Source organism: Ochotona curzoniae, unplaced genomic scaffold (genome assembly GCF_017591425.1).
Source record: "Ochotona curzoniae isolate NIBS_2020 unplaced genomic scaffold, NIBS_Ocur_1.0 contig_1014, whole genome shotgun sequence".
Lineage (NCBI taxonomy): Eukaryota > Metazoa > Chordata > Mammalia > Lagomorpha > Ochotonidae > Ochotona > Ochotona curzoniae.
In genome coordinates, this window is record NW_024464920.1 from 51,292,960 (window position 1) to 51,302,500 (window position 9,541).

Below are 9,541 nucleotides of genomic sequence, written 5' to 3' on the forward strand. Positions count from 1 at the left end.
ATAAAAACCATTTTTTCACCAAAATGAAAAGAAAAAATCTTGAATAAGTTTACACATTGGTTTGAAGCAACGTAACAGAGTCAGAGCTAGAATTTACTGGAGCTAGCTGGAAGATTTAGTAGTCAGCAATATGAAAATCACTTAAAAGGAGATGTTAAAACTGTGTTGCTTTAACAGAGGATCAGAGTTTAATTCCATGTGGCAAGGATAAATATTTATGAAATGGCGTAAACAATATGATCAACTATACCACTCATCCTTTTTTAGGAATTTGCTGTTTTCCTGTAGGACAAAATATTTTGTAAACAATGCCTTTTAAAATTTATTTCAGACGATGTTTACATAGTTGATCATGGTGGGAAGGATCAAGGATTAGGGAAAAGTGGGTGTGATCACTGCTTCCAAATGGTCTCTTCCTGTTTCTGGGGGAAGAGCACAGCAAGGGGAGAAGCCGTACCCAGCCTGCCAACCACCCCAGTACCCAGGGATGGGAAACAGCTCCCTGATATTAACTCAGGGTCCCAATGTGGTGCACGCTCCAAGGGTTTTGTCCAGGTAGTTTCAATAGTTCTGAAATGCTGCAGATCCCATTGATCCAAGGATGAGAGAACCCCTCCAATGTCCATTGGCTGACATAGCTGACCTTAGAGCCTCCATTCACCCAGATTTTTGCTGTCATAGTTTGGCTGGGGTAACAGTGAAAAGTGCAGAAAGCCTTGGAGGCACTCATTACTAAAGTCAGTTACAACAGCACAAGGGAACCTTGATTCAGGACATGAACCCACTATAACAGTAAGATACATCATGAGACAAAAAGGCATAGAAACACACACTCCAGGAGCCAGAGGAAAATCTAGGATAAACTGCGGAGAAGGGAGGAAAAGCATCTCCCAGGTTAGAAAGCGTTAGTAGATTCAGGCTTCTCTCCAGCTGGGGTAGGGAGTCTGGTCTGGCCATCTGTAACCAGCAGCATTCCCCTCTTAGCCTGGAAACCAGCAACCAAGGAGAGACAAAAGGAGCTTCTATCTCCTGCTAGATATTTCTGACAATTTCTGCACAGGTACAGCCAAGAGACTTTGGCTAAAAGCAAGACAGAGCAGGGAAGGCCAAAAGTAAGCTAATTCTCTCTGTCCATTAGCCCATAAGAAGGCCATGCAGTGGTGTACAAAAAGAATCAGGCCTTTTTCTGGCCTGGCGTTGTGGCCTAGCGGCTAAAGTCCTGGCCTTGAACTTGCTGGGATACCATATGGGCGCCGGTTCTAATCCCAGCAGCTCCCTTCCCATCCAGCTCCCTGTTTGTGGCCTGGGAAAGCAGTCCACGACAGCCCTAAGCCTTGGGACTCTGCACCCGTATGGGAGACACGAAAGAAGAAGTTCCTGGGTCCTGGCTTTGGATCGGCATTGCACTGGCTGTTGAGGTCACTTGGGGAGTGAATCATCGGACAGAAGGTCTTTCTGTCTCTCCTCCTCTCTGTATATCTGACTTTCCAATAAAGATAAAATAAATCTTAAAAAAAAAAAAAAAGAATTAGGCCTTTTTCTTTAAGCTCTGGTGCTCCGACCAATTCCAGTATCTGAGGTAGCACCCAAGGGGGTGTCTGTTCAATTCCCTGACCAGCAGCATGCTAGAAATGGCATTATTCTGCCTGGCACTTTCAGAATGGCACGTGCAGGGACTACTGAAATGAAAGGATAAAAACAAAGGGCCCCTCCATTCCTAGTTCTGAGTCTGAGATGTCTGTCCACACTGCTACAGCCAGCCTCTGCCCTCCAGAGGGTAGGAGGAAGGTGAGGGTAAGATTAGCATGTGCCACCCACAGTTGCTCAGCCTTGCACACCTTTGGGCTATGTCAGCTAGAATATATCGAGCATGTGCCTGGAGTGGTGATCAGTTCCCATTTCCTGCACCGTTCTAGATCTGGGACTTCCGCTTAGTTGAGTATATCCTCACTTTGCCTCTGAAAGTTGTTCTGACCTCGAGTTGACAATCAGCCTGATTTCAACGATCCTTCCCATCAAGAGAAGACAAAATGAGCTGGAGCCTGGAGAGAGGGTGTGGCCCTGGCTACTGCTTAGATCCGTAACTATACAGGTAAAGGGATTAAAGGGCACAATGAAACTCTCCCCAGTAAGCTTACCTAACAAAGGAAATCCAAAGGTGAAACTTATGAAGGAAAGGGGACACTGGGCACTCTGCTAAAGGAATTATCTCCATAAGTTTAGGCTCTCTGGGGAACTCATCTATTGAGCAGCCTAGATAGAAAGACTGCCCGCCTACAGAGGGTTGTTCAAGCCCTGTCCCAGACCTAATGCTATGCTTAGCAAATACTAGCTAGCAAAACCCACAATTTGAGCCCATAGGAATTGAGGAGATTTCCGAGAGCGAGAGAAAGCTTTTAGAAGTGTCTAGCAGAGAAAGAGACAAAGGACTTCTCAGGGTCTGGGACAGGTTGAGATTCATTGAGGCACACAGCACAAGACTTGTGGCCTTGCCGTGAACTGCGCCCAGTCTCACTGACAAATGTATCTCTGTTTAAGGAAGGACAGAGTGCAGATTTCAGCTTGACACCCTGACGGACAGTTTGAAGCTGTATAGCATTTCAGTGAAGAACTCGGGCTGCTGTCCGTACTGCATGTCATTGAAGAACTCGGGCTCCTCTGCGGCCCTCGGCTGGGGACTCATAAAGCCAAACATTGGCCTCAGCCTGTGACACAGGTAGGTCATGGCTTCCACTTCTTCTGACGGCTCCTCATATACCGGCTGCTTCATTTCCTCGTAGGCAGACAGGATCACGGCCTGGAACAGGTTGATCAAGATGCAGATCATCACCAGCATGAAGGAAGAGAGGAACAGGACCCCAAGAACCCTGTTGTGGGAAAACTCCGTGTTTTGGAAAGCTGAGGCACAGTAGGAGAATATGGTCTGAGTGGCGTGGATCAAGTTGCTGTAATTCCACTCGTGCTGACCGAATACCAGATACCCAAAAGCCATGTACACGAAGAAATACACAGACACCACCAATGCCATGTGGCAGATGCCAGGAAGGGCGGTCTGGATGGCCCTCTGAGCCAGGCGCACATCGTAGAAGATTCTGGAATATCTGAGGGTCTTTAGAATGGTCAGGAACAGCAGGAAAGCCAACGTGATCCTCATGGCGTGATCCACTTGGGAAACCGCATGGAAGGGAAGTGAACCTTTTGGCAGCCCCTAACTTGACCTCCAGGGCCCAGATAGTGCTGCCACAGCAATCTTTCTTGCCAGTGGGAAACGCTGGAAATGGGGGGAGCAGTCCTTGGCCCCCAAGGAGAATGAGGGACAAAAATAGTATGGAAATGTCAGGAGCCCCCGTGGGTAACACTGCTGTTGTGGATTTTAATGCAAAACATTGCAGCGACCACATTTCTTGTCTCACATTAAAGAAAATTTTTCATGTGGGCAATTCTAGTATACAAAGAAAGATTTATTTAGGACAAGGAGGGAAAGGGACCCGTTCTGTAGTGAAGTGAGGGGGCTCCAAGGGAGGAAAGACCTTAGGAAATTTATGAAGAAGGAATCTCCTGCCATAGTGACGTGAGGGGGCTCAATGGAAGGAAATGGTGTCTGTATATCGCATCTCGGGGAGGGGGTTCACATGAGTCACCCAAAGGGCAGGAAGGAAAAAGCTCATTTCTAGTGCACAGCAATGTCTACCACCTAAGGCAGAACAGGAGGGCGAGACTGGTGGCTTCCTCCTTCCATCCTGTTGATAAGCTGAAGACGAAGGTGCCATCCCTTTGACAGTGACCTGAGATTAGATCAATGTGGGCCATGTCTCTTGCATTTGTTATGACAATAACTCCAAGAGCTGGGACTGATAGGTTGATTCTGTCCCTTTGTTCTCCTTCAAGCGGGGGAGTGTGCTCCTGGTGTTAGAGTGTGGGTAAAATGCTATTGTTGGGCAGCGTGAGGTTCCTTTGTGTAGAGAAAACTGCTACTTTGCTAGGCCAGGAGGCGCCTGGACTTTGGGAGGATTCCGCTTTAGTGATAAATCTGTTCTTTGCTGTGCTGCAACTTTGTAAAGCCAAGTGCATGGAGGCAAGGGCACGATTCGGTCCCGTGAACAGGAGGAAGATCAGGGTGTGAGAATGGGATGAGCCATACAGATAATGGGTATGGGAACAGAACAGCTCCCTGTGCCTGAAGGCCATAAAAAATAACGTGTCTAAGGTTGCTACTTTTGATGTATTTCCCAGCCCAAAAGGGCCTATATAAGCTTCTGTCTTGGGCTGTTGGGGTCCGACCGCCCTGCTTGGCTGGCCTGCGTGCCCCAAGTGTGGTCTGGCCCAGCATGCTGGCGCAATAAAACTCCGTTTGCTATTTGCATTACCAGCGAGACTCTGTCATTCTCTGGGGGTTGACTATCTCGCACCCAGACATCCGGGGCTTTAGCCCGGAATTCCAACACTGGAAGAGTAAGAAATGGGGAGGAGCATGATTCTAAAAAGTGACTTTATCAGGGTCCAGAGACCCTCACTGCCACTGTCCCCCGGGCTGCTCACACTCTCTCCTGCAGAAGAACGGACTCTAACTGCTGCAAGGGACGGGGTGATGAGCACGCTAGCTGCTTCCTGCTGCAAAGGGCGAAGAGGAGCAGCAGCAGGTGTCCTTCACGGGGTCAGTCTCGGGGTCCCTGGTGGAACGAAGGAGTCGGAGGTGCCTGGAGTGCTGTTTGGGCTCCGAGTGTTTCTCCTTGTTGAATTCTAGGTAACAAAGCATAAGACGGAACGTCTCCCAGCCTCGCATCTCACGGGTTCAGCTGGAAACCCCGAGTTGAATACTTGAGGTTAAATGTGAAAGGATTGTCGGGCTTAAACCTTTGTCAGTAGATACTAGACCTGAGCACTTTAGGTTAACACTATTGAGAACACAGGAAACTATTCTGAGTTATGTAAAATCGCTAACCTAGGTATTAGGGGGCACAGAAACAATGAAAGGATTAACATGTGGCATCAAGATATAAACCCATCACAGGACATCTGACTCCTCACGCTGCTATTGAGCTGCCTGTTCCATGTGATTTGAACTACACACCTCTCTCAATGCCTGTATAAAATCCCCAGGGGATATAGGAGAGCCATTCTTTCTGGAATGTTGTAGGCTTCATTTTGGGTCAAAGCAGCCTGTCCTTTAAACAGCATTACAGTACAGGTAGGAATAATTGATGAGGATTATTAATTGGTGAAATAGCTGCTATAATGACTGCTTCTTTGGAATGGACTTTTTAAAGGGGAGAGGGAACCGACCAGCTCTTATCGGTTGCCATCTATCCCTCCCACAAGAAGAGACTGTCAGCACCACGGAGGGCTCGGCGTACTGATGCCATCTCTGGTCTCTGGTAAAGTTATTTTTCAGAATGTAAAATCGTGCTTCTCCTCATTTCTTACCCTTTCAGGAGCACAATGCCCCATGAGGCTGAAAAACCTCTACTTGATTTGGTAATGCAAGAAAGACTTTTATCTGGTTAGTTGACGGAAGGGCAATGTGTCCATTGTCTGAGAGAGTGAGTGGCTGGAGGACTGGCGTCTGAAAGAGGTCACCAAGGGGATGATTGGAATGAGACAGAAAAAGCGTTCTCAGTGTGGTCCAGCATAGGATCTCTGTGTTGTATGGGACCTGTTGGCGTACAGCAATGTTTCAGCCCCTACTTGCTAAAGTCCCCATTCGTGGGGACAAGATTTCTTTACAGCAGAGCAATGCACAACTTTATTTACCCCCTTCTCAAAATTATTCACTCACAGTGAGACATATTATGGCTAAATGGAAATATGAATGAGGAAAGAATTTAAGAGAACATTAACAGGGAATGAAAGAGCTGCTTAATCCATTAGACAACCGACATTGGCAGGGTCTGAGTTCTTAATAGGGGCTATTGATATAATCAAGTCTGTTAAAATACAACTTAAGTCCTGTGCCCCCTGGACAGACTCCTCAGCAGCCACTAAATCAAGGGAAATTACAAGCTCTTAAAGAATTAGTGCAAGAACAATTAGAAAACGGACACATAGAAATTTCTTTCTCTTCCTGGAATTCCCCTTGATTTGTTATTAAAAAGAAGTTGGGGAAATGGAGACTGTTAATTGATTTACAAAATGTAAATGCCATTAGAGCCACTTTTGGCCCTCTGCAGCCGGGGCTCTTCTCTCCAGCAGCAATTCCTAAGGATTGGGGACTTCCTGTGTTAGACCTCAAAGACTGTTTCTACAATATTTTTATCCGTTAAGTTGATAGGCCCCAAATTTTGCTTTTCTGGTTCCAGCTTCTGACATAGGAACCCCTTCAACACCACCAATGGAGAGTGCTCCCTCAAGGAATGACCAATTCACCTACAGTGTGTTGGTACTTTGCTGCAGGAGCTGTAGATCCTGTTCCCAAGGCTTTTCCACATCTTACTCATTGTATGGATGGTACTTTACTCCCTGCCGCTTCTGCTGACGTGTTGCAACAAGCCTCTACTCTGCTCCAAGAAGACTAAACAGCATGGGCTCGTTTTCACTCCTGAAAAGGTACAAAACAGATGTGGTGGATTATCTAGGATGTGTGGTGGGGAACAAACCGTTAGACCCCAAAAGGTCTCAGTTGGGAAGTCTGGATTAAGAACTTAAAACAATGACCAAAAGCTGTTAGGGGATGTTAATTGGCTACGTCCTACATCAGCAATTCCTAATTATCAACTGCAGGATTTGTTCACTGCGTTAGAGGGTGACCCTGCCCTGGATGGTGAGCATACTTCAAGCCCCTGGTTAATAAAACAGTTACAGTTTTTTGAACAATGAGTGAGGGAAGCACACACCTGTGGAATAGATCTTAGCCCCCTGCTGCTCCTTTTGGTCCTTCCCACAAAATTGTCTCCTCTAGGGGTGTTGGCACAGAAGAATCTCCCATTAGAATGTATGTATTTACAACACAAAGGAGTTAGTGATTTAATTCCTTATCTTTACAATGCTGTTGAACATGTTGGTCAAGGCCTCACATGATTATCCTACCCCTTGCAGCAAAATACTTTGAGCATTAATATTAAGTGAAAATAATACAAATACCATTTTCTGATTATTACAGCTACATCAAAAATCATTATCCTGCTGTAAAGTCATAGGACTTTTTTTTTTAAAAAAAAGATTATTTTTATTGGAAAGTCAGATATACAGAAAGGAGGAGAAACAGACACGAAGACCTTCCATCCACTGATTCACTCCCCAAGTGGCCGCCACAGCCAGAGCTGAGTTGATCTGAAGTCAGGAGCCAGGAGCCTCTTCCAGGTCTCCCATGAGGGTGCAGGATCCCAAGGCTTTGGGCCGTCCTCCACTGCTTTCCCAGGCCACAAGCAGGGAGCTGGATGGGAAGCAGGGCCACTGGGACATGAACCAGCACCCATATGGGATCTCAGCAAATGCAAAGTGAGGGCTTCAGCCTCTAGGCTACTGTACTGGGCCCAAGGGACTTTTTACAGTAAACTGAATTTGTTGTTCAGCTGCTCCTATCCCCAAAACTCCTGGTTATTCTGTAGATGGATCTAGCACAGGAAAAGACTGAATGCATGGCTGGATATACACCTCATATCCGCCTCCCCAAAGGTCAAGTTGTACACCCTTTTCGCTATATTTTTAAAAAAAGATTTCTTCCGCTCTAAATGTTCCTTCTGATTCTGTGTATGTAGTAAAGCTGTTCCCTGACATTGTCACCGCAACAAGCAAGACTGCTGACGCTGCTCCAACAGCAGTATTTACTTCTCCGCAGCAGCTGCCCCAGCGGTGTGCCTGTCCTCTGCGTCGGACGTGCTCATTCCCACTCAAACCTTGCAGACCTTTAGTGGGAGGAACTCAGCAGCAGCCCCTCTAGCCTGCCTTATTTTTGCCTCCACACGGCAGGAGCACTCCGCCCTGCTGACATGGTCCTTCCAGCAAACCTGCCCCACCAGCCCCGCTGTTGTTCAGCAGTGCCCCGTTGGCTCCTCTGCCCTGCACTGAGCCGTGAGCATTGCAGACCAGTCAGTTCTGGCAATGTGTCCTTTCTCACCAACGCCACTGACCTGGGTCGCCATTGACGCTTAGTTCATTTGGGCCTCTTTACATAAAACCTAAATCTACCCAAACTCTTATTTCTGTTTTATTACAAACTTCTGAGGTCATGAATGTTCCACAGAAACTAAACTGATAATGGCCCTGCTTTAACAAGCAGCAAATTTCAGCGATTTTCATGAAGTGGCAGATTAAGCGTATCACAGGAAAACCTTATAATGCACGAGGACAAGGCATTGTTGAACAAGACCACCAGATCTTAAAACTTCAATTATTAAAAATAAAAAGGGGAGAGAGCCCCAAGAATGTACTGGCTCTTACTCTATTTTCTTCTTCTGGGTTTTTTTTTGCCACAAGGAGCTATCCCTAGGGCATCCTGTCCCTCCCCTGACTCACTGCCCGCATGTGGAGCTGTGACACCCTGTATGGTATAAGCAGTTGAGATCCTGACAAGCAGGAAAAATGATCTGAGTTGCAAAGGGATATGCTCTTGTCATTGCAGATGGCTCCTCCACAGAAATGTGGGTTCCTTTTCAGTGCATCCGACCCCGGGATGATATAAATGCCGGGAGTGAAGCTTCCCCAAGGAAGAACAGAAAATGCATTGACCATATCAACTTAAGGATAACCTTCCTACCCGGGGCCAGGTAAAGGCTTAGACTGGAAAGGCTGAAGAGACCCTCACCAACACTGGGGTACCAAAGACAGCAAAAAATCTGCTCTTGGCCATGAAAGCAGTGCATTGGGGAGTGGTGGACATGCTTCTAGTCCTGCATCCCCATCCACCTCTGTTACAACAGGTGGAATGGACCAACTCGAGGCCTGTGGTGTATACTAATGTTAGTGTATATAGGCCCAGCCCCTGGCACTTCCTCCTGGCTACCTTTCCTTCAAAGGAAGGCAAGGCTATTAACATATCCTTAGGATTTAAAACTTTGCCCCTGTGTATCAGGTACCATAAATCATGCCCGAGGACCTAGTCTCAATTATGGGAATACAACGTCCGTGAGAGATGGCATCTGGGGTTATTCGGGACTCTGATGTTTCTTTTTCCAGAAGATCTGAAATATAAACATGGCATAGGGAATCCGAGTAACAGTGCTGGACAGCGTAATGAGGCAGCGTGTGACCGGCCATCTGGACACACTGAAATACTTCTGCTATGCGCTGGTCCACTTGCAGGCAACGTATTCCTTAGCCTTCTGATGAAGCAGCTGTAGAAAGGATGTGATCCTGAGCGTTGTAACTCTTGGAGAGTTACAGACAAGTGTTTCAAGAAAAGCATTTCTCGTGCTGTGATCTTGCCTGGCGTCTTGTCTCACATTCCCCCTTGTGGTTGTTTATTTACTGGGCAGAAGGAATGCTGCAGTCGGCCTGTGCTGGTGGGGCGATGGGCAGAGATGTTCTCCCTGCCCGTGCTGCCTGCTGAAACTGCTCCTGTGTCACCCTGAACAGGCAGCTCTTTTCTAGACTAATCACTAATTTC